This window comes from Adiantum capillus-veneris, chromosome 18 (genome assembly GCF_014529385.1).
Source record: "Adiantum capillus-veneris isolate H3 chromosome 18, ASM1452938v2, whole genome shotgun sequence".
Taxonomy (NCBI): Eukaryota; Viridiplantae; Streptophyta; class Polypodiopsida; order Polypodiales; family Pteridaceae; genus Adiantum; species Adiantum capillus-veneris.
In genome coordinates, this window is record NC_140948.1 from 27591988 (window position 1) to 27614092 (window position 22105).

Sequence of the window (22105 nt, forward strand, 5' to 3'; positions counted from 1 at the left end):
GATTTGCATACATGCATACATAACATATACACACTCACCTTGCGCAAGCATCCTCGCGCATACTCCCATTCTTTAGGGCTTATTTGTTCTCCTTGTGCTTTGGCATTGGTCATGGCATTATGGATCCACTCTACTTGAATCAAGTCAGGATATTTTTCAAGATCTTTAGGAAAAGGAGGTGCACGTCTACCTCCATGGGACCTCTTCCATGCATCTCTATCCCTTTCTCTAGTTGCGCGGGCTTCCAAGTACATATTGACCCATTTGGTCATGATAGTGGCATTGAGTAAAGAGTAGTTGTTGACTATGGCATGAAACTCTCTATCCATGACCAAGAGTGAGCCTTTTCCACTGGGAATGGTTGAGTGCTTCCTAGGATCCTCTTCTTCACTCCACAGACGAGGCAATGATGGATCCACTGTGATGAGATACTGTGAGACATACACAAATGCCTCTTGCACCACCCAACCTTCTGCCATGTGCGCCTGAAAACATTAAAACCACATATTTTTATTAGTAACTCCATAGCGTTTAAATGCTATCTATATTGTATTTATTTTGCATACCTCCGGTTGTGACCTCAATCTAACAAAATCCTTTAAAGTCTTCAAGAATCTCTCCAAGAAGAACATCCATCTAGAGTGAACCACCCCACAAATGACAATCTCCTCAACAAGGTGAAGCAATAGGTGTATTTGGCTAACAAGGATTGTACGTGGGAATGCATCCTCAATAGCACACACTGCCTCTAGTGCTAGCTGATGGGCTACTGGTATGGCTTCTACTTCTATCTCCTTGGAGCTCACAAATCTACAGGGCAAACATTATATAGTAGATGAAAAAAAATTCCAAGTTCATGCATGCACAACATGATATAGTACTTGAAAAAAAGCCATTACCTCACAATCTCACCCACTTTGAATATTGCAGCCTTCACCTTAGTGTCCCCATAACCACTAATAGTTATGGGAAGTACAAACTACAAGCAATAAAACATCTTAGTGAATGTCAACCTATATATAAGGACACAAAGACACCACAAATTGTTCTACTCTTACCTGAAGGATTTTATGCCAATCATGGGATTTCAATCCATACAATTGAGTGGAGCCACCCTTTTTGGTTTTTGTGAAAGAACCTTTGAGTGACCGCATATATCCCGTTGGAGTTCTGATGAATGCAATAACTTGCTTTGTCCGCTCTTGGTCTGCCTTTGACATTATCCACGGTGCTTTTGGGAGAATCATCTTTCCCCGCTCCCCCATGCGGGGCGTGGCTGAAGGGGGGAGATGTCTAATGGCTCTTAAATCTTCCCTAGCACCCAATGAATCCTTTTTGCCAATTATGTGATCCCATATAGCTTGCCCAACATTTTTGAATCCATGCATAGGGTCCAATAAGTGCTGAATTTTCAACGAAGCCCAATAGGGGAGCGACAAGAAGATTAAGTACCTCGACATACCCTTTGGCAACCCATTGGGAGGCGGTGAGGTACCATGATGCTCCTCCCAATGCTTCGCCCAATCAGCCATGTTCCAATGAAACGGCTGCACTCCATTGATAGGGGGAGCATATCTACAATGTGAAGGAGGTAGGAAGCGATGGTTGTTGGGATAGATCACCTTCCCAAGAAGAGGAGGTCTCTCTGTCACAAGGGAAGGGCCACAAGTGGGATACGCTCTATGTCCAGATGTTGCCAATCCTGCCAAGAGGTAAACAAACGTTACACATGAGACGATAAACCTAAAGAAAAGAGTACAATTAACATGTGCATACTTACCAGATACCTCTCCAAATCCTGGGTAATCATGCATGGTCCACATGAGGATGCACTTGATGACGGCATTGCGGTCTCGTGGTGGCCGTGAAATGTCAATGACATCTATGCCTCTCCATAGTTCTTGAAGCTCATCAATAAGAGGCTGCAGATATACATCCATGTTTTTTACCTTGTGCTTTCCTGGAATGAGAAGTGATAGTAAAATGTTTCCCTTTTTTGTTGCCTCCCAAGGCGGAATATTGTAGTTTACAACAACCACCGGCCAAGTGCTCCGTGAAGTAGAGTGGTGCCCAAATGGATTCACTCCATCACTAGCTAACCCAATCCTCAAGTGATGAGGCTCATCCCTGAACTCTGGCCATGTGTCCTCTATGTGCTTCCACGCTGGTGAGTCAGCTGGCACTCTCATAATACCATCTATGGAGCGGTTTTTTGCATGCCAACTCAAAAGCTCGCTCGTACCCTTCGATCTATACATGTGTTGGATGCGATGGACGAGTGGAAAATGCCTCAAAACATTACGTGGAGTTCTATTGCTCTGCATTCCTTCTTTGAACCTAGGATCCCCGCACGATGGACATGTGTCACAATCGGCATGCTCATTACGAAAGAGCACACAATCGTTCATGCAAGCATGAATGCGATCATAATCCATCCCTAATGCAGTCACCACTTTGCGGGCTTTTCGTCTGTTCTCTGGCATGTGATTGCCAACTGGCAGCATCTTTCCTAGCAACCTATCACAAGAAGAAAGTACATTAGAAGCTAATTTATGCACTCCACAAGCATCCTTCACAATCTGTAAACATACCTCAAAAGTGTGTCGACACTAGCATTGCTCCATCCAAACATCGCCTGAAGGTTAAGGACTTCGAGAGAAGCCCTTAAAATGGAGTAAGAGCATCTATCATATAGTGCGGTGTGTGCCGAATCGAGTAGCTCACTCCTCGTTCGCTCGGAAGCTTCTTCGCTTGCACACTCTGGTTCATGCTCCTCCTCTCGTGCAAAGAGATCCTCAACCATTCTATGCAAATGGTCGTCTTCTGCATCCACGTAAGGAGATGGGATGTGGTCACTCGGATAAGAGGGAGCAGCAATACTTGGCTGATTTGATGTGCTTCCTCTCTCTCTAATGGATTCCTGGCGCATGCGCTCTTCCACCCTCCTTTCCCCTCCTCCACCAACCACACGCCAATGTGGGGTGACGTCAATAGCCGCAACAATTCGCATATCGTTTGTTTCCATCCGTGCACGCTTGCGAGGATCGTCCCATAGTCCATAATCCTGTACGTGGCTCAAGCATATCTGTCGAAGTCGAGCAATGGTGCATTTGCACCGCACGCATGGGCATGGTAATCGCTCAGCCAACCACCGTGATCTATCCGGTTCAGTGGACGGGCCAAAATCATCCCAAGCAACCTACATTAATAAATTACATACACTAATTAAAATCAAATTACCAAAGAATGTTAATAAAATATCAGTAAAAAGTAAAAATTAACCATTTAGGTAAAAATGTCAATTTCAAAGTACTAGAAATACTTTCATTTTATATATATTTTATAAAAAACATAGTACCAATAGATTATGAGGATCAATAGTAATAATGTCAGAACGTGGCCATCTGTTTATTTGGCCCAAATTTGCGCCGCGGTAATATACGCGGTAATGTTTGCGGCAAGAGACGCGGTAATGCTCGCGGTAATAGGAGCGGAAAATCAAATTTTAAATTTTTTTATAAATAGGGGCACCCGCATGCCCCGTGAAGTAATGCCCTAAAATTCGAATTTCATCGTCTTCTCCACAGAAGCCGAGAGCGCGAACCTCACAACCTTGAGCTCTACCTCTATCTCTACTCTTCTACTCTCCACCATCTCTACTCTTCCACTCTCCTACCCTCTCCCAACAAGCGCTTCAATTCCATGTAAGTTTTGTTGTTATGTTTTTTGATTTTTTCACACGCATACACACACATGCATATACACACACACACATACACACATGCATACACACATACACACGCATGCACACACATGCATACAAATGCATACACACACACACACACACACTAATTACACGCACTAATTAGTGCATGTGTTCTTTACACACACTAATTAGTGTGTGCATTATTCTAATGCACACACTAATTATTGTAAGTAAAGACACACCAAAACTTAAATTTGTTAATTATTAGTTACTTGCAAAATCTAAACTTGTTAGATTTTATTACTTGCATAACCTAATATGTTAAATTTGGGATTGGCCATGCACACACTAATTAGTGTGTGTTAATACACACTAATTAGTGTGTGATTAGTGTGTGCATTGGCCAATGTGATTGGTCAATGCACACACTAATTAGTGTGTTATTAGTGTGTGCATTGGCCAATGTGATTGGTCAATGCACACACTAATTAGTGTGTGATTAGTGTGTGCATTGGCCAATGTGATTGGTCAATGCACACACTAATTAGTGCTCATTAACACACACTAATTTGTGTGTGATTAGTGTGTGCATTGACCAATGTGATTGGTCAATGTAGACACTAATTAGTGTGCTATTAGTGTGTGCATTGGCCAATGTGATTGGTCAATGCACACACTAATTAGTGTGTTATTAGTGTGTGCATTGACCAATGGGGTTGGCCAATTCACACACTAATTAGTGTGTGATTAGTGTGTGCATTGACCAATGTGATTGGTCAATGTACACACTAATTAGTGTGCTATTAGTGTGTGCATTGGCCAATGTGATTGGTCAATGCACACACTAATTAGTGCTCATTAACACACACTAATTTGTGTGTGATTAGTGTGTGCATTGACCAATGTGATTGGTCAATGTACACACTAATTAGTGTGCTATTAGTGTGTGCATTGGCCAATGTAATTGGTCAATGCACACATTAATTAGTTTTGGATTAGTGTGTGCATTGGTCAATTGGATTGGCCAATACACACATTATTTAGTGTATGTGATTAGTGTGTGCATTGGCCAATGTGATTGGTCAATACACACACTATTTAGTGTATGCATTGACCAATGGAATTGGCCAATGTACACACTAATTAGTGTGTGATTAGTCCAATTACACAAGCCAATGCACACACTAATTAGTGTATGTTAACACACACTAATTAGTGTGTGCACAATCTAATGCACACACTAATTAGTGTATGTTAAAACACACTAATTAGTGTGTGCACAAGCCAATGCACACACTAATTAGTGTATGTTAACACACACTAATTAGTGTGTGCACAAGCCAATTACACAAGCCAACACTAAAACACACACTAATTATGTTAAATTAAACAACAATAAAAAAAAAAACAAAAACATACCTCCATGATTAAGTCGTAGGTGACGTATTAGGCCCCAATGACCGTCCAAGTGATCACGCAATCGATCACACTAATCATAAACACAATAATCTCTTATTAGTCAATACACACACTAATATCTTATTAGCACTCGAGGCTTTGCAAGACTCTTTTATAGGTTGTAGACACACATTGGATTCTTTCCACATTGGATTCTTTCAACATTGCATACTATAGAGAATCCAATGTTAAAAAATCCAATATTTGAAAAAAATCAATGTGTAAATTTTTAATCATATATTCAAATTTTATACCCTAGTTTAATCTTTGTCATAATAAATGTAGACCATGTCTTCTTCTTCCACACCACGCTTTCGCAGCATTGAGGATTTCATGGCAGACGGGATGTCATATCCCGACGCTCTCTCTGCCTATCATTCACAGCCGTCGCCTCAACAGTCATCATGAGGGTTCGGCTGGTTTCGGGACGCTCTAGGTGGGTCCACTGCCGTACCTATGACCGATCCAGATGTGGAGAGGGCATTACGTCTTCGGGCTGAGTGGTTAGGTTCACAGCAGACCCTTACACAGCGCTATTCACCGGCGCAGCTAGCAGCTTTTGGATTATCAGAGGTCTCTACTCTGACTGGTGGCACTCCATACCTGCAGAGTTTTCCAGCTACAGCTCCAGGTTTAACTTTTCCTTCACAGGGTCCAACGCCCCAGGGTCCGACGCCGTTGGGTGTGACGCCACAGGGTCCGACGCCATGGGCATCCACCTATCCATCACCTATCCCACCTTCTGTCCCAGATTCACGTCGGCGCTCTTTTGGCAGTCAGCGTCAGGGTAGCTCGCGCGCTAGCGCCGATCGATCTCGATGAGGGAGCGGAGCTAGTTGTTGTTTTTGGGGGGGGGGGGGGGGGGGGGGGAGTACTACAGATTCTCCTCCACAGTCACCGCTCCCTACTCCAGCAGAAGATGAGGACCATGACATGCCTTCACTAGATGCTCGCGGGTTATACTACCAGGTTCATAGAGGAGGTATGGTGGATCTCGGGACAGCACATGGCAGGAGATTCGGCACACACGTCAACTAATTAATCCACTCCACATATATCAATTGTTTTCTCAAATTTGATCAGCAAGATCCCTACAACCTCATATATATAGAGACAACCATGCACATGCGTTTCCCCAACCCTGAGGGGCAACAATTCTCAAGGCAATGGTTGCAAGAGCATGTCAAAACATTTTTGAAGAACAAAAAATCTAGTGTGAGGAGAGCGGCAAAGAAGACAATGGAGTCTCCAGAGCATAGCTATCGGTCAGGAAATGTCCATGATGTGGAGTGGGAGACCGCTATGGGCGAGAAAGAGGACGAAAGGGCAACCAGTGCGAGCATGTATATGCGTCAAGTTGAGGCCAGATCCCATCAGACTCCTACGCATTATGGTTTGGGAGGAAAAACGGCTTGGAAAGACAAATATGTAAGTAAAAATATTAGTTTTATTGTAAAAAATCTAATGTTTTTCATTTAATTAATTGGTTTCTATTTTTTGTCAGTATAACATTACCATGAGTCGCCCGACCAGAGAAGTGTAGAGATATAGAGAGAACCATACCGAGTATCAAAATTGGTGTTGGTTGTTTGAAAATCAAATGATCTCTCTAGAGGAGTTCAAAAATGCGTGCAAAAGTCTGCAACATGTAAGTTTAATCTTATCTAAATAATCAAATTGTTGATTTTATATCAAATATTAAATAACAATGTGTTAATTGTTTCTTTTTTATGGTTTTGCAGAGTCAAGGAGTTCCACGTGAAATGCCGCCAACTCCCCCATGAGCATCCTCTATTTTGTATACGCGGGCCCCGTTTTCCCTATCCCACATGACCATACTCTATTTTGTACACGCTGGCTTTTTTTGCCCTTTATGTAAATGCAATACCTATCATTTTTTGGCTCAATACCTCCCCCAATTGTAATTCCACTTATGTAAATGAAATTATCAATCTTTTTTTGGCTCAATGTATTGTCCAATTGTGATATTTTGTTGTAATTAATAATAATTTTATAAAATAACTAAAATAAATAAAAAAATAGATGACCTTTTGGATGGTCCTACAAAGGACAATCCAAACGGTCATTTGTTTTTTTATAATAAATCCCTTCGCGGTAATGCTCGCGCCTGACGCGGTAATATGTGAGGGTACTATAGTAGCAAAGCACGCGGTAATATTGCCGCATCCATTACCGCATCAGTTACCGCTAGACCATTACCGCTAGCTTGCCAAAGTATTTTCCGCATACGGAAATTTTTATATTTCAAGTTTGTTTGTTTTTTTTGCGGTAATGTGAGCGATAATACCGCGCATATGTTATAGTGATATGACGTCATGAGTTAACCAAGCTAGTTATGTATGACCTATAGTTTGTTTTGGTGAGTTGATTTCAATTATTAGATGCCCATAAACTTATGTGAGGGTATATGCTTAGACAACCCGAACCACATAGGCAAATATGATTAAAGTGACTTTCTTTTTGGGTTACAATAATTTTTTGTGTAAGTATCATATGGGTAAAGTGATTTGATAGACTACTAGTCTATATTATGGACCTGAGCGTGATGCATTGTTTTGAGGTTAAATACTTTCATTTGCATGTTATGCATGCTCCCGAAAATGTCAAAACATTGTTTTTTGCATATGCGTGAAGTTATGGTTTATGGTTGACCTAAAGGTTGGAGCTGTTTTGCATAATATTTATGGTGATGGAATGTTATCATATGATGTATGGAAACTTATGGATTGATGTGGCATTTAAAGATTCTCTGTTGTCATTCTCTCACATCTCTGTGCACTCTATTTCACCTTCCACTATATTCTCTCTCTCTCTCTCTCTCTCTCTCTCTCTCTTCCTGCAGTGTAGATATTCACCCTCCACAATGTTATATTTTTCTTGAGTACGCTTTCATTCATAACACCCATAGGGGTAGCACTAGTCCATGGTGCCTCTGGATGCAGTCCGGCTCATGGCCTAAACTCCATGTTTGGTCAGGCATTGAGAACTCCTCCCCAATGCAAATGCTTTCACAACTCTGATGTATATGTGAAAATCCTATAAAAGTGTAAATTGTATATTTTGTGCATAGACCCCCGGGAGGGGTATCTCTCACCTGGTATGAGAGCTAATGCTTAAGGTTATGGGGATAGCCTAAAACCTGATAATAGTTGGATTAGTTATGCATCGTGCCCGCATTCATGCATGTTGTTTGGGAAAGGATATTGTACTCGTGATGCATCTATAAGTGACATTGGTTGGTGGTACTTGTTTAACTCGTCTTCTTGAGTGGGAGCGTTTGGTTTGATTTATGGTAAAGTGGTTGAAGTGTTCAACAATGGCGTTATAATTTCTTTGAATATTTGTTTTGTAGTAACAAATGGCTCTCGGAGTGACGTCTGAATGCTTTAGCTAGGGGAATGAGGTTTTGGCCATAGTGTTCAACAATATGGCGACACGGTTTTCCAGGGATGTACGAGAACTCTTTTACTTTAGAAATCGGAACCAAAGTCTTTGGCATGCCAGGAAGCACAACTTGTTGGAAGAGTGTTGATTGTAGTTATCTTACCCGTCACCAAGAACCCTTCCGTCAGTTCTTCATCTATATTGACGTTAGTCCAAGAGACTGATTTTCCAGTCTTAGGCTACTTGAACTCAAAATATGGTTAGGCCTAGAAGACATGTTCTACTAGTTGGCGATGCGTTCCCAGATGTTAAGGGTTACTGAAGTTGTTAGGAAGTTTGAAGCTCTTACAGCTGTCATAGGGAAATAAAAACTAGAAGATAACTACAGACCGTGTTGTTGCGTGCGAGGTCTGAGAGAATACCCTGTCATGAGAGTTAAAAGAATATTTAGAGAATTGGCTCCGAGACACCCCTAATATTGTAATGAAATCATAGAAATCAGGTTTTGATGAATAAAAGAAGCATATACTCAGTTTTGGTTCACATGTGTACTAAGTTTTCTCTCTCCTTCTCTTGTTTTTAGATGGATCTTCTTAATTGTCTAGATGAACTCCTAAGTGATTTTGCACAAAGGGTCTTTTTCAATTATGCGGTTGTTTCAATTGGGAAATTGAAGTGGTTCAAGCTTCAAAGGGAACTAAAGACTACCTTGTTCCAAACACTTACGTAGCATGGGAGTTATATGTTGAAGCTCAACGTGAACATTGAACACAAGTGCCTGATAGGTTTATGGCCAATCGACAACTTTGGGTCAAGGAAAAGATCCAAGAAGACGACGTTAAAGTAAAGGGATATGTTCTTACCTTAACCTATGTTCTCTTTTGGACATACCAAGTTGAGAATTCATACTTAGTAAGAAGGCCTTCATGCTAAACCAAAGATACAACTTTTGTGAAAAGGTCATAATCAAATTATGGAAGAAGTCAAATGGCGAAAACCAATTCTATTATGTACCTTAAGAATGGTTCAATAGAGTCTATGGACCTATTCTCAAATACAATCCTCACAATGTCACTACCATTACCTTTGATGAGTACCAGAAGCCCAGGTGCATTAATGACTTTGCCCAAGCACAACCAGTGGCAGTGAACTCGAGTAGATATCTATACAGAGATGATGTAAATGAACGGCATGCTCATGTAAACTGCTTTAATGGGTTACCACCCACGGATGAATCAAGAGGAAAGGAATGGTACAAAAAGGAAGAAATGAAATTTAACGCTCAAGTAGAAGTATCACTGAGAGATCCTTTCCATTCTTCCTTACTGTATGCAAATGATATTCTTAGTTTTCCACCTTTAAGTGTGAGTTTCAGCATGCGGACATCCCAATCTTGTACTACTTTGTAGGTTCTCATCCATGGAACCCCTAGTATTAGGTCTTGATTCATGTGTTCATCCGCAATACATATGAAGGAAAATCCATGAACCATATATTCAAGTTAATTTTTCCTAGTGCTATAGCCTTTGACAGTGGCTTGACAGTACTTAAATGGTTGAGTAGCTGCCTTGAGATAAGTTGAGTAGTCCGCTAAAGCTTTCACTTTGTATCCCTCTTTCAGATTCACGTTGATCCGCACATCAAGACCATCCATCCACTTTTCATGAGTCTCTACCTCATGCGAGACCTCATCCTCAGTTATGGTTGAAATTTGGAGAGTATTGAGTGGTACAACTTGTAGAACAGGTTGCCTTGCAACTTTTTGTTTTAGAATCCGAATGCGAGCCTCGCCTATCACTATTTGTTGTTTAATCTTTCTTTCCTTGGCTGCGTGCATTCTCTGCAAAATCTCATTAGTCAAGGGAAGATTATATTTATGGAGCGAACATCCACTAATCCAATTTTCCATAATTTCTCCGTCTAGTGTAGCTAACTTGACTGCATTGCTTGGTGAAACATCTTCAATGAAAAAAGGACCATGTCCTTTTTTCTGGAGTTTGGATATACCGTACTTGTTGTTTCAATGAATATACTAAGACTTAATCCCTTGGTTTGAAAACTTTGGTTAGTAATTGTGAGTCAAAGAATTGTTTTTGTTTTTGTTTTTGTTAGATGTGAGCAATGGCCGCTCGTTTCCCATCTAATTGTTCCAAATCTTCAAGTTGTTCCCACAATCCGTGTCTCTTCCATTCTAACTCAGTAGCAACTCTGACAATGGGTAATAAGAATTCCATTGGCAAGATCGCGTCCATGCCATATACCAAATTAAAAGGAGTCGTTTTTAAAGCTATTTTGAAGGAAAATCAATAAGCCCATAAGGCAAAATGAAGATTCATTTCCCAGTATGTTCTGCCTGAACCAACAGTTTTAGTTAGTACTGAGCGGAGAATTTTGTTTGCATGTTTCGCTTGACCATTCACTTGAGGATGATAGGGAGCAGATTTGTTATGGATTACCATGAACTCATCTAACAGATGTTCTATCACCTCATTAAGGAAATGTGATCCGCGATCACTCACAAGCTCGATAGGAAGTCCATATCTAGTGAATACACATTCGTACAAGAATGAAGCAGTGGTTCTAGCATCGTTCTTCCTGGTGGCCCGTGCCTCAGCCCACTTGGTTAAGTAATCTGAGGCCACAATAATATATTGTGCCTGAGTTTTGTAAGTTGGCGATTGGATTGGTCCTACAAAGTCTATACCCCACTTAGCAAAGACTTGTGCTCCCATCATAGACTATAGGTCGCAGTGGCTTATTATCGACCCTTGTTGGTTTTTTTTCTCTTTGACATGCATCACATCGTCGAACAAACTCTTTTGTGTAAAAAAATAAAGTTGGCCACCAGATGCTTACCATCAATATAGCTTTGGTTGTGGTTTCATGAGAGAAGTGACCTCCTGCTAGACCTGCATGTGCTTGTTCTAAAATATGAAGATATTCCTCCTCATTTGTGCACGGTCTAAGATATTGGTCTTTCCCTCGTCGATAGAGCTAGTTTCCAATCAAGATGTAGTTGGCAGCTTTTGTTTCTATTGCCCTCCTTCATCTTTTACTCATGTTTTTTGGAAGAATTTTGTTGGTTAGATATTCTACCAGGTAACCACTCCATTGTGGTGTGGTTGCAATGTGGAATAACTTGGCGTGGGATATGGTAACTTGGGATATGGTAGCTTTTACTTTACATTGGGAGCACTCATTCACATATTGATGAACGTCCTTCTTCATAGTGGGCCAATAAACCCTCAACCAAGTTAATGTTTGTAAGGTTTGGTTTTGTGCAAAGTGTAGTCCTACTATTGTGGTATGTGCTTGAATCAATGAGGCTTCTTATTCCTCAGGATTGATGCACAAGAGCAGAATTCCATCTTTGTTTTTTCAAGATAACCGTCCAGCCAACAACTGATACAATATGAATTTCTCAGTCAGCCATGGTGTAATGGGAATCGATATTTGAGAATCTACTTGCATGATGGTCATTAGGGTGGAAAGTTCTTCAGACCATCTTGGAACCATTTCCACATAGAACAGAATGCATTTGGCAAATCATTGTCTACCCCCTTAGGTGCTTCCTCTGTTATGAGTCTCAATAGATGATCCGTTCTTTCGTGTGTGGTGCCTTTTTTAATCACCACTGTGAAGACAAATTCAAGTAGGATGATGAACCATCTTACTATCCTTCCAGTATTGCAGGGTTTATTTACCAAATAGAGTAACGCTTGATGGTCTACAAAAAAGACAAACTTGTTGAGTGACAAGTAGTGTCTGAATTTCTTAACTGAATACACCATACCAAGGCCTTCTCTTTCCGTGGTTGTCTAATTCTTTTTTTCCAGGTTTAACTATTCTCTAGCATAGGAGATGGGAAAATCCATGGTCTCCTCTCCTAGCTGAACAAAGATACAACCTATAGCAAAACTTGAGGCATCGACATGTATATGAAATACTTTGTCCCAATCGGGAGCTTTCAATATCAAAATTGAGGTCAAAGCTTGCTTAAGATTTTGAAATGACTCTTCACATTTGTTGGTCCATTCAAAATGAGTAATAAGGCTATAAATGGGCTTAGCAATCATAATATACATGTATATAAATCTACGATAGTAACCACTATGTCCCATGAATGCCTCAACCCCTCGGGCTGTTGTTGGTCTAGCCATCTCAGCAATAACTGCTACTTTTTCCATGTCTGTGGCTATGCCACTTTTAGACACAATGTGTCCAAGAATTTTGCCTTGTCTAACCATAAAAAAGCAATTTTCAAGGCTTACACAAATCCTATATAAGCGACATGTTTCAAAGACACATCGTAAATGCTCAAAATGACTTTCTCGTTTGGTGGAGTGCACACAAAGGTCATCCATGTATACTTCTAAGAAATTTTGCAGAGGCATGGCTCATCAACCTTTGGAATGTTTCCGGTGCATTGGTCAAGCCGAAGGGCATGACTCTATAGGCAAAAATTCCCCATCCTATAGCAAAGCCTGTTTTATGTTGGTCCTTGGGGTCTATTGTCAGTTGATTATACCCAGAGAATCCATCTAAAAAGCTATAAGCTTCGTTGCCAGCTACCCGTTCTAGCATGTGATCAATGATGGGAAGACGATAGCTATCTTGTATAGTGGCAGATTTCACTTTTTTGAGATTTACACACACTCTGAGTTTGCCATTTTTTAAGGCACCACAAAAATTGGTGTTACCCAATATGTATGTCCTATCTCATAGATAAACTTTGCTTCCTTAAGTCTGTCTATCTCTTCTTTGATTTTTTTGGCAAAGGTCTCATTATACGTATATGGTCTTCGTCAACTTGGCTTGGCATCATCTCTCATAGGGATGGTATGATGGCATATTGTAGGATCTGCTCCTTTGCCAGATCTCTATATGACCATGTAAAAACATCTCTATATTCCTTCAATGTCCTTATGATAATCTCTTCTTCTTCTTGCAACAAATCCATAGCTATGTATGCAGGTCTCGGCTCTTCTCTAGGCTCTACTAGGTCGATTCATTTCACATTTTCCGGCCCTTCATAGGAATTTCCCGGTTCTGTTGACTGAGTAATGGTTGTTCAACAAAAATCCTACGATCTTGCAAAGTGTATTTTTTATAGTGAAATGGAACATTGATTCTCCATGTTTATCACTATCTAATCCATTTCCATTGTCTAGATTCTTTCAAGGTCCTTCTCTTTGTACTTAGCCTTACGCTCTGTTTTTGTCATTGGAGGCTCTTTCACCTTGGTTGTTTCAGGCTTGTAAATTTTTGGTTTCTTTTGGGTTTGTCGCTCTTTAAGTGCAGATTTGGGATACCTTCCAGTTACCTTGTCTTTTATGCAATCCGCAACGTTTACTTTCATTCAGAATTTGGTTTTGGTATCTAACGGCTATTTTTTGATTTTCTTCCTTAAAATTTTTACTCTCTTTCTGCGGTATCTCTGTTGACATATCCGATGTTGGTTTGGAAACTCAAGAAATCTTTCTCCCCCCCTCGGAGTAGAAGTTTGGCCCTTACATGCTCTTTTTTTGAGTTTGATTCTTCAATTTTAAATGTTTCTTCTTCCAACTTGTTCGTGGCATCATAGTAGATATCCCAAAAGACCTGTTGCTCCTCAATCATCTTGATGAATACCATTTGGATAGGGACTATGTCATAGTCTTCTACATCATAGAATTGTGTAAGTGTTGATTTGTTAACACATACATCCATTGTGGTCAGGATCTGAGTCCATTCAAAAGTTTTGAATAAATGTTTAGGAAATGGTTTAGGTATATGTTCTGTGTTATTCACCTCTCTGTCTACATCATAGTCTTTCCTTTTCAAACTCCCCAACTGAGAAACCCCACACATCCAAATTGGGGTGTCTTCATGTATCCCTAAAGGTAGTTTAGTCTCTGCAGAGGTCTCAGAGTCTAATTATTGTATTGGTGTCCTCAAGAAATCCCTGTAAGAATGATCTTTCAAGTTTACTTGGGTAACTGCCCCTACTTGCTTCAGGTAGAGATAATCATTGCCCCAATCTTGAACTAATTATATCTATCTCATGAATGGTATTACCAAGATGATTTCATAGTTGAGTTTCTTCCCAAAATCTACAATGCAAAAAGTGTGCTGGTAGTCAATTCCATAGGAAGTGACTATCACATTCTCAAGTAAACCCACTGGTTTCTCTATGTGTGCATCTGCCAATTGCAATTTCATTCTTGTTTTCCTAATTACCGATTTTCCCCAAGCTTCCCAGATAGCTTTGGTTGCTATGGCAATCCTTGTGCCACTATCTAAAATAGCCATGTCAGCTATATCATTGTACTGTATTGGAAGGGTAGTGTTTTCCTCATTCCCTTCGCAGTAGCCCCCTACCTTGTTTATAGGTAATGACCTGACAATTTTAGTTAGTATGCCTTTGTTTTGCAAATTTTCCAAGTCCATTTGAGATGCTTCTTTTAGACCCATCTTTTCCATGATGGTTTGTATATCTCCCCACAACTGCGGTCTTAACCTAAGTACTTCTCCCAAAGTTATTGTGCACTAAAATAGTGACATAATGGATTGTAGATTAGCCACATCCAAGGTTTTTCTTGGCCTTTCTAGTTTGGTTGTTTTGCAGACCATAAATTTCTCTTCATTCTCTCCTAAGTAGGATTGTAGCATCCACAGAGTTTCAGATTTTGAAGATCCTAACTGCTCGGATCCCCAATCTCCATATAATGATTGTTTATCCAGTTCCATGGGGAATCTATCAAACTGAAATTCCTCAATTGGAGCTGATTTCAAGTTTATACTCCCATCTTTTTCTTCTCTAACCCTTTTCCACAGGTAGTTTGAAAAATCTCCTTCAACTATCAGCACTTCGTCCCATCCTTCCTCACTATCAGGAACTTCCAGTTTAGGTGATGGTGCATTATGTTTCCAAACTCATCCTTTTCTTCAACTCTTTCCTTCATTGTTTCAGTCTCATTTTCAACCGGTTTTTCCACAACCTCCTATTGTGGATTCTATTTTTCCATCATGGTTTGTGTGATTTGCACAAGGTTTTTGTAAGCTTCTAGTCTAGCCGCCTCCATATCTAGTGCTGGATAATTTTTCCATGGATTTTCCAAAGTTTGACCCGCTTTCAACCCAGCTCGGAAAGCCTCTAGAGCTGCATTGATTGGTTTGTAGATTTGGTTGACTAGTACTGTTTTTTGTTATTTGAATTCGGTTGAAGGAGTGAGAGTTCTTTCTTTTGTTTCCTTTCTATCTTCTCTTCAGTTTCTTTTTGTTGTTTTTGTCTCTTAAGTTTATATCTCTTACGTCTTTCTTTTCTAGAATTTTTAGAGGATTTACTGGATCTGTCAGATCCACTTGTGTTTTTTTTTCTTGTTCTCCTCATCATGGGCTAGTCATCACTTGACCAAGCATTGTTGGTTCCCCATATGATGAACTACCTCGCATGATTTGAATTATGTTTATATCAGTTCTTCTTTTGTTAGTTGGGTTCCAAGGACAATCTTCAGGAAAGTGTCCTCCCTTTCATCCACATGCCCCATAATAAGCCTCTATAGGACATGCATTCTTGTCCGATTTGGGACAATCATTCTTCCAATGATCATCCGCTCCACAATTATGACAATTTCCACTTTTTGGTTTGGGCATTGGCTTGACCATTGGTGGTCTCACCCCCTGATTTGCAATAAAGTTAACGGGTGTTGTTTCAGTAGGTGCTTGAAACATCGGATCTATAGGGATTGGAACAGGTTGGCTATACCACTCTTCTTATATCCCCATTGTTACTTAGAGTACGGAGTAACAGAGGTACTAGAGCTTGCTCATCCATCTCTCCCTCCGGTAGCATATACTTGACCACTACAACATTATTCCTAGGGAGTGGTGGTTGTTGGCCTAATATTGGTTGTGGTCTCTCTATATTCATTGGTGACTTTTGCATGGGTGCCACATTTGGCAGGTAGTGATACATGTGTTGTCCTTCCGGCCTCATTGGCACGTACTGAACATTCCCATTGTATTTAGGCTTGTAGTATCACTCGTTTGTCTCATGATTTGTGCATTTCTCTTCAATGGTGCACCATTTTAATTGCCTTTGTGGTTGTTCTTGATTTGGTCCTTGCGTGGGGTCTCTCAACGATATCCTTTGCATGTTGATCATCATATCATTCATGCGCTTCAACATGTTCTCTATAGAACTGGCAGAATCCACAATAGCTGGTTCAACTTGTGTCGGTACAATGGTTGTTTTTCATTTGCTTTGTATGTCTTTAAATTTAGTGTTGGCGGATATGCCGCGAAGGACGTCAGCACAGCGAGAACTCACCTAACAAGATTTTTCAGCTAAGGACGAAGCTCGACCCGCAGGCGCGTGGAAGCAAGCACAGGGTGTCAATCTACACTCAACCAACTCTCGACTAATTCCTACAGAGGTCTCTACCCAATGTCTAAGCTACAACCTTCAAGAGTGCTTAAGAGGAGATTTCCTACAATGCTTCCAAGAGCCGAATACCCATCAAACAGTCTCGAAATGCAATAGAACTTGAAGGAGACCCTACTAACACCAATAGGTCACTCTACCTAAGGTTTATGAACCAAAATCCCAACCCTAAACACCTGGTGCAAAATCATGTAGGATGTCTGGCTGAAATCTGCAGGTTGTTGTTTTCGAAAACTAAAGTGCCTAATGTGTAGGTCTACTCAATGCGAACGCGTGGATATGTTGCAATGCAAAAATGAACAACATATGCTCACCGAATCACCAGATGAAGCTCGTAGATCGAGCTCGCAAAACCAGACCGTATGTGCACAATGTAGGTATTGGCACGTAGCTCTCGTTGGGGGAAACATGCTGCAGTTCTCCGCACTCGATTCCGACCACCGGTGCGTGTGTAGCGTCAAGATGAAGCTCTCACTCTCTCGCGTACACAATACGCTCACTCACAGACATTACTTTTTTAAAAATGACAAAGTTTTTTCATTAAGGTCAAAAAGTGGTATAAATACCTTACAATCTCAAACCCTAATGTTCCAATTTAACCATCTACTCCATCTAAATGTCAAAACTGGGATACAATCTGCAAACTTCTGTACGCACCAATATTTACAAAGGTGAAATGTCGAGTTTTCTCAATAAATGAATAATTACAAAAAATAATAATCCACTGAGCAGTCATTTTTCGTAGGGTGTGTCCAGCTTCTAACACCCCCCCCCCCCTCCTTGTTCATGTTGTCCCCGACATGGCTATTGAGCTGCTTCTTCAGTGTAGGCTTTGTCTCATCTTGAGAAGTGACTCATATCTTGCATGCTGAGCTAGTAGCGTCGGGCCGAATATGTCTGTGCTGATTGTGAAGAAGCTGGTGTAGAAGGCTTCTTCAAAGGCCTAGAGGTGATAAGAAGGTAAAACCATGATCCTCTGATACGTTGCATGTATCACCTCGTGAGAAGGTTGACCAGACATATCGTATGCACATCTGTATAGAAGAAGATACTGTCTATTGCCAGGCCTGGTTTGAATGTCTCGAAGCCTTGCCAAAAGTGTTTTGCATATCTTTCTCATCATGATGCAAGATAGGTCAGGCGATCCAGTGAGCAATTTGATGGCGCCCGTTAGGGTTTTCACTATGTATTGCTCACTTATTCTCTCGCCTGCCTTCGAGCCTGGCAGCTTCAAGTAATTTAGCCAAGTAGGTTGGCTTCTCTACAGCAACTCGTGGGCTTTCCACGTCCTCATCCTTGGTAGAGGGCAGATACTGAGGTTATCTCTGATCGCTTTAGGCGCCTCTACTAGATGGATTAGATACTGTGGATACTTTGTCAGCCATCCCTTTCTCCTCCAGTCGACTATTAACTTGACCCCTTCAGGTTTGGAGATGTCTGCTTTGTACATTGGCACTGTTGGCTCCTCTCTGATCCGCTTGTTGATTGTGGTAGCTTCATACTTTAGCAGAGGATATGGGAGAAAAGGCTGTAGACATTCACGCCGAAGGTTGTTGGCATCTATCTTCTGAATAGTCATTGATTTAAAGACCCTTTTCTCCCATTCCAAGACTTCTTTGGCGGTGTCTCTAACTGCCGCTTCTATGGCCTTTTGCAGCTTCTCTTCTTCTTCTTGTGTCAGATCTCGTGGCTCTTGTGAGGGTCCTACAAGGATTTCCTCTTGCATGGTGGTGTCCACTGGATTTGCCACATTCTCTATGTCTATTCCCTCCATGGCTGCTCGCCCAGTGCTAAACTACTACTCTTCTGTTTGCTGCTGGCCTCTCAGCTCTTCTATCTGCTTTTGATGTGTCTTTTTTCTTCTTCTGATTGCTCTCCCATGTTTACAAGGAGGTCGTTTAGATCGGCATTTATCTTTTCCGCCTCCTCGAGCTTTCTCTTGATTGCTTCTAGCTGATTTTGCATGGCCTTGTGCTCTTCTTCCACGCAGTTTTGCATGACCATAGAGCCCTCAGCTAGCATCAGTCTTTGCCGCTTCTCCAGGGTTAACTGCTTTTGAAGCTCTTTCATTTGTTCTTCATATAAATCTGTCTGTAAAGTAGTGTGAGTCGAGCTAGTAGCTCTGACTCTGGCAGGAGATGCCCGCAGCCTCTGGATGGTTTGAACTTTGACTTTAATCTGATCCTGAAGCTCTATCACCTCATCCTGGCTTGCCTCATGCTCTATCTCTGCCTTTTCCTTGGCATTTCTGAGTGTTTCCACTTCTTTGGATTCGTCAGCAAGTTGCAAGGTTAGGTTGTCCCTTTCCCTCTCTGCATCTGTCAATGACTTGCTAATTTTCTTATATTCTTCTTCGGCTCTTTGAAGCTTGTTTTCTGCTCCTTGATTTTCTTGTTCCATGTCCTGGCATCTTTGTAATGCCGGGGCCAGACTGGCTTGTAGCTCTGCTTCTTTCTCTATGTGCTCTTGGCTTTGTCTTTGTAGTGTGTCTACTTCAGCCTTGATATGAACTTCAGTGTTTTTGAGATTAGCAATCTCATTTTTTGTGGCCATTGATTTTGCCCTGAGCCTGGTTAGCTTGTTCATCACCACATCCCAATCATTGGTAGGTGGCTGTAGGTCCACTATATCAGTGGCCATATCTTTCAGTTCCACTAACCGCAGGCTCCGCATCTGTTCTTTGGGCCTTGTGCTTGCCAACTCAAATGCCACAGTGGCTGCCTCTTCTTGTGAATACCCCGCAGCTAGTAGATCAAGAAATGTGTTAAACTTTCTTTCCTCGGGCTCTAGCTGCTCATCTTTGGGCTTGATTTCTTCTTTCTTCTCTTCCCCTTGGCTCTTTTCTTGCTTAGAATCTTCGTGTTCCTCAAATGTGTCTAGCTCCTCCTTTTGTTGGGTTTGTGGAGGGCTAAGAGGAGGTGGTGATGGCGGTGGGCTGGACTCCGGGCTTGATGGTGGAGTTGGTTGCTTTTTCTTGAAATCCCTGTCTACCTTTGTCTTTCTCTCTCTCTCTCTCTCGGCCTTCCTGCTCTTCTAGCAGTTGCCATCGTACTTCATCTACTTCTTCTTCTGTGAAAGGAACATTTGGAATATTTTTTGTTGTAGCATCTAGGATCTCAAAGTTTTTGATGTAATCTTCAAACCTATCTCTGTGCACCCTTCGGGATGATCCCGACATGGCTTCTAGTGAGGGCTTCCACAGCTCGCTAAAAATCTCCTTTTAGTGCTCTCTCGACTCTGAAGCTTTCCATCAATCTTTCGAGCCATGCCGCTTTCTGTGATTTGGTTTCTTTGATAGGCACTTGTACGCTTTATTTCTTTCCCTTCTTCGGCTCTGGAGGCTCATCTTGCACGGTTTCTAGCCGGCGCTTCAACCTTGTGGCTACTTTGGGTGCTTTGGGTTGTTCTTCCTCTTTATCTTCTTTCAGCCTTAGCCAATCATTCTGAGATGGAGGGTCAGGTCAGTTTCCTTTGGCATGCAATTCCCCATAAACCACTTTTGTTATCAGTTCACCTGGCACAATGTTGGTGGGATTTTTGTTGCCCATCTTCACCAGGTTGTCATGGATGTAAGGGGACGCATAATTGATCACCTTTGGCTTGCTCTTTTGCATTGCCTAGGTGAAGGTGGTAGCAATGGCTCCAGGAGGCATCCTGTACTTCTGTGGCCGCTTTGTACACATATGGAAGTACTGGTTGTAGAGATGGCTCATGACAGCCACTTTAGGGTTTGCAATGTCTTCAAAGGTGTAGTTGTTTTTCTTTTCTAAGTACACCTTGACTTCGTCTCTTCTCTTTGGTCACACTATCCCCTTTGTTGGAGAGGTCTAGTGCGGCTGCCACTACTCTGTGTGTGATTATAATCATAGTGTCCGGCTTGCCCTGCAGATCAGTGACTCTGGCCACTCCATCTTCTTTGATAGTTGTTACGAACTCCCACACTCTTTTGATGTCGATTCCCGCTGGCAGAGCTTCAAAGTAGTTATGGAGATCTATCTTCTCTAGATATTCTCCCATCTTGCTTTTGACAAACTCAATGATCTCCCGAGGTAGCATGGGTAGCTCTATTGCATTTCCTTTAGGATCTTTGAACACACCTTGGTAGATCTTCAAGTCATTGGACTCTAGCAAATCCTCCTGAATCCACGTGCTGGTTGGCTTCAGAGTTCCTTCTGGGATGACAAACGGCTCTACTTCTTCCAAGTAATCTTTTATTGTCATCCTCTTCTTCTTTGCCGGTGATTTTGTGGCTGCCATGGATCCTGTTGCACTCAGTAGTCCGAAGTTAGCGTTTTTTCCATATTAGGTGAGAAACTGAGTTTTAACTATCCAAATGACTTGAAAATTGAAAATAAAACTTAGAAGGAACTAGGGAAAGTGTGCATGTGCTCACAGTGGCTTTCTGGCTAAAATATATCATTTAGACATCCTACGCGTAGGATGTCTATTTCATCAGTTTTTGGTGAAACTTTGCATGCTGGTGGTCCTTGACCTGTTGAACATGGCTATGTGATTGGAATTAGGTTTGGGCATTAAAAAGTGAATTTCTGGGAAATTCAGGCTTTAAGCTCACAAATTGGGTAGGATGTCCACAACAGGTGGCAATTGATATTCAAAATGGGTTGAAACTTGATATATGAGCTTCTTGTACCATGGTAATGGCTCCCATGAGGTCATTTCTTGCACAGAAGGTCAAAATCATGCTGGAGACATCCTACGCGTAGGATGTCTTTTTCATAAATTAATTGGCTTGAGATTTGTTCTGTGGGTAGCTCTTGGCCTGTGGAACATGGCCCTGCTCTTGGATTTTGATTTGGACAAGATTTGGTGTTGGTAAGAGCATGTGTGGTGTTTTTGGGCTCAAAAATTGCATCTTGGATGTGTTGGGGGCCAAATGTGATGGGAATGGCTTGAAACTTGATATATGAGCTCATGAAGGGGTAATAAAGAGATCTCGAACTGAAAAATGCAAGCTGGGGGCCAAAAATGTCATTTAGACATCCTACGCGTAGGATGTCTATTTCATCAGTTTTTACATGTGACCAAATAGATAGCTTGGCAATGTGCTCATGAATGTATTTTGCATGTTTCATTTGATTTGGACAAGTTTT